This window comes from Mus pahari, chromosome 2 (assembly GCF_900095145.1).
Source record: "Mus pahari chromosome 2, PAHARI_EIJ_v1.1, whole genome shotgun sequence".
Lineage (NCBI taxonomy): Eukaryota > Metazoa > Chordata > Mammalia > Rodentia > Muridae > Mus > Mus pahari.
Genome location: NC_034591.1, coordinates 110,466,236 through 110,470,739, shown reverse-complemented (window position 1 = coordinate 110,470,739; position 4,504 = coordinate 110,466,236). Strand labels below are relative to the sequence as shown.

General features: G+C 42.6%; 1 pseudogene; it reads left to right on the top strand.

Moving 5' to 3' along the window:
* The first annotated feature begins 2,202 nt into the window (after window positions 1–2,202).
* LOC110314372 lies at window positions 2,203–2,582 on the top strand (annotated as a pseudogene).
* Window positions 2,583–4,504: the final 1,922 nt, after the last annotated feature.

Below are 4,504 nucleotides of genomic sequence, written 5' to 3'. Positions count from 1 at the left end.
TCTCTCTCTCTCTCTCTCTCTCTCTCTCTCTCTCTCTCTTTCTCTTTCTCTCTCTCTCCATACTGTAATATTTTATATATTTCTTTCTGCCCCTCTTGCTCATTCTGTTTGTAGACCTGCCTAAAACTGATTACTAATAATCATGTGACGAAGTCTATTTTAGACTGTCTTAAAATCTCTTCTACCAGAGGAATTAGTTGATTACTTTTCAGTTTAGCCTTTGACAAGTTCTTAGGACGAACTGCGGTCCTCTGATCTGGGTCCCTGCAGTCCCTGTTGTTCCCATCACTGTCTTCCCAGTTCCTACTAGGGTGGCCCACTGAGCTCTGCTTACAATGTCCAAGTGCTTTTCTACCCCAAAGTGCCAAAGATTTCCACATTGCCCCATAAAACAGCATGGTCAGGTCTATCACAGGAATAGCCTATTCCTTGGTAGTAGCTTCTGTATTAATTAATTTTCTATTGCTGTGATAAAACACCATGACGAAGACAACTTACAGAAGAAGGGGTTTATTTGGCTTATGGTTCTAGAGCAGTGGTTCTCAATCTTCCTAGCATTGCAAGCCTTTAATACAGCTCCTCATGTTGTGATGACACCAACCACAAAATTATTTCATTGCTATCTCAGAACTGTAGTTTTGCTACTGTTATGAATTGTAATGTAAATATCTGATATGCAGGATACCTGATATGTGACTCCTGTGAAAGGTTGTACAACCCCCAAAGGGGTCGCGATCCCACAGGTTGAGAACCACTGTTCTAGAGAGGTAAGGGTCCATTGTGATGGCAGGAACAGCTGAGAGCTCACATACTGAACAGCAGGAAGCAGAAAGAGATCATAGGGAACAGTGCAAGGATTTGAACTCTCAAATCCCAAGTCTAGTGACATGCTTTCTTTGTTAAGGTCACACCTCCTACATTGCCTAAACAGTGCCAGTAACCAAGGACCAAATACTTAAAAGGCAAAGACTAAAGAGGGCACCTCATACAAAGGGCCACCACAATGGCTATTTACTCCAGGGAATTAGGACTTAATAAGTTGTTCTAGTTTAAGCTGCAGGCCTCCGTCGTGTGTCATCAATTGCTCCAACAAATGACCTTGATGTAGAAGGATCTAGTTGCGAAGTCCATTTGATTGTCATGCCTCCTTAGTGTCGTTCATTGTGGAAAAAAAAATTGGACTTTCCTTGGCTTTTATGGCTTAGAGACACTTTAAGATATTACAGTCCATTTATTTTTCATTATTGTACTCATTTGTTGTTGGTCTGATGTTTCCTCCTGATTAGATTCGGCTTAGCACGGTTGGCAGAGCTAACACTGAGAGCAGGGTTGCCTCTTCTCATTGCTTCTGATTGCTGAGGAGACGAGCTACCTTCATCACTGTGCGGACTCAGTGTGGTCCAGGCTTCCCCTCTGTGCACCTTTTCCTTTCTTTCCTCTGTCACCAAGACATGTTTGGGAAGCTGCTTCGAGGCTATGCACATACCCATTGCTCAATGGACTTTCAATGAATAAGAGGTTTTACTTGACAGAGGTTTTATTTGGTCTCTATAACTGGGATTGTAGAAATGCTATGTGGTTTTACAGTTGTACTGACTTTTGGAGACAAACCTAATAACTAATTTAAATACGTGCAATGAATGAAATAACGGTTTTATTAGAGATTAGATAGAGGACAATTGAGTATTTCTTACAAGAACAAATAGGAAAGACTCCTGGAGAGAGACCATTGGGACTAAGTGGGAGTGTATGGGATTTCCAGACACCAGAATAAATAGAGGCAGAAGCTAATAGAGCCCAGGCTATGAGAGCAAGGTGATAGGTTTGTGGTGTACATACATTTAAGTCATCCAGTTCCACATATTAGAGGGATTGGGGGAGGTGTGGGAGAGTGAGCAGCTAATTGGAGGTCTTTTGTAGGCCAGGCTGGCCTGGAGCTTGCTAGTTAGCTAAGGATAGCCTTGAACTAAGGATAGCCCCCCTTTGTTTTTTGTTTTTTGTTTTTTTTTTAAACCTTCCTAGAGCAGAATTACAGATGTGTACCACCACTCCTGCTGTATGTAGTGCTGGGTACTAAACCCAGGGCACATCCAATTCAGGGCCAAATGCATGCAAGAAATGATACATTTCACTTTTTTTTTTTTTCTTTTACTGACATCTTAGTGAGGCTGCAGTGGTCCACACTACTCTCTGAGCTTCGCCATGCCACCCAAAGACAACAACAGGTAGAAAGATGCTAGAAAGTCTGGCAGAAAGGACAAAGACCCAGTCAATAAGTCTGGTGGCAAGGCCAAAAGAAGAAGTGGTCCAAAGGGAAATTGTTTGGGACAAGTTGAACAATCTTGTCCCATTTGATAAAGCTACATATGACAAACTCTGTAAGGAAGTTCTCAACTGTAAGCTTATTACTCCCGCCATGGTCTCCGAGACACTGAAGTGCAGTTCCTGGGCCAGGGCAGCCCTTCCTTCAGGAGCTACTTAATAAAGGACTGATCAAGATGGTTTCAAAGCACAGAGTCCAAGTCATTTACACCAGAAACACAATGGGTGGAGACGACCCAGCTGCTGGTGAAGAGGCATGAACAGGTTCAATCAGCTGTACATTTGTGAAAATAAAACTTTATTGAATTAAAAAAAAAATACATCCCTAGGTTCCCAAAGGGGATTTAAAATTGTCCAGTTGTGGCTTTTGGTAACAGCCTTCTCCATCTCTGATGTGGGGTGAGAGCAAATCATACTCCTTTCGAAGAATGACAGTAATGGGCTCTCCTTGAGGGCCCATGGTTCATCAGCTGTGGGTCATTGACTGTGTTTACAATACCAAGGATGTATCCCTTCCTTTGAGTGGTTCAGCTGTTTGCTACCTCCTAAGATGTAGGCACCACTACTGCACCCTTGTGGATGTTCTGCCATTCTTGTCACCATCATAGTTTATAGCATCAAGGTAGGTAGGACTATTGATCGCTTTTTCCCTTAGCTGCTTATATAGCTCCTTCAAGTACTGTGTGAGCCAGTCCTCAGGGAGAAGGTTTCCATGTCAGATCAATTCCTCCAAGTCCTGGTTCCTAAGTGCATCGTGTCTTCAGCAACAGGGTCTTGCTTTCGAGTTTAGGAGGTAACCAAGGGTGGCAGTAATTTTGTACAATAATTAGTAATGCCCATATTGCTCTTGGAAATCTCTTGGAGTCCCAGGCAAACAACTTGGAGGGAGGTTTCTATGCCTGGTATTTGAAAAATTTAAAGATAGCCTATGGCACTTGGGGTGAGCATGATTACCTCTAAATGTGACATAACTCCACACACACACACACACACGCACATGCACACGCACACACGTGTGTAAGCACTTATATATTATATATTTTAAGTAAACATAAAAACTCGGGAGGCAGAGGCAGGTGGATTTCTGAGTTTGAGGCCAGCCTGGTCTACAAAGTGAGTTCCAGGACAGCAAGGGCTATACAGAGAAACCCTGTCTCGAAAAACCAAAAAAAGAAAAAAAAATGATGTTTCTCTATTGCTTTATCAAACATCCTTAGTGTTATTTATCCCTCTGGCATTTGTCTCTGTATTTATATCTATATGCTCTTCCTCTCCCTCCGAGTTGAAGCTTCCCTCCACTTAGCACATTTCTCCTTTTATAGCTCCTGCATCCTATTATCCCCATCTCTAAAGCTCATTGTCCCTTATCTTTTATGGTCCCTTTTTATTTTCCTGGTGTGGTAGCTAGTTTGATGTTACCTTGTCACCCACAATTAATAAAACACCTTCACCAGACTGGCCTATGGGCAAGGCTGTGGCTCACTTTTGTAATAAGCCGTTGATGGGGAGGAACCTGCACATTTTGAGTTATGCTACCCCTGGGAAGGTGGTCCTGGGTTTATAAGAAAGGCTGAACTTGCCTTGTGGATCAATCCAGTAAGCAGTACTCTTCCACAGCCTCTGCTTCAGTTCCTGCCTTTGAGTTCCTGACTTGAATTCCTGCTCTAACTTCCCTGGATGGTGGACTACAAGGCGTAAGTTGAAATAAACCTGGTTCTCCACAAGTTGCTTTTGATCATGGTTTTTTAATCACTGTATAGCTAAATAGCATTTATGTACTACATTTTCACTGTCCGTTCATCTAGGTTGTTTCTATTTCCAGGCTATTGTGAATACAGCAGCAATGAACAGGGCTCAGCATGTGTCTGGAGTAGGATGTAGAGCCAGTCCTTCAGGCACATTCCCAGGAGTGAGATTGCCGGGTCCTATGGGGTGTTTGCTTTTAGCTTTATGAGAATTCTCTTTCCTGATTTGCACAGTGGCTGCACTAGTTTGTAATCCCACCAATAGGGAGTGACAATTACCCTTTCCCCACAACCTCACCCATATCTGTTCCAAGTTGTTTTCTTGATCTTAACTATTCTGATTAGTGTAAGGTGAAATCACAAAGTAGTCTTAGTTTGCATTTCTCTAATTGCTAAGGGTGTTAAACCCTTTTAAAGATGCCCCATTCACAAGAGAC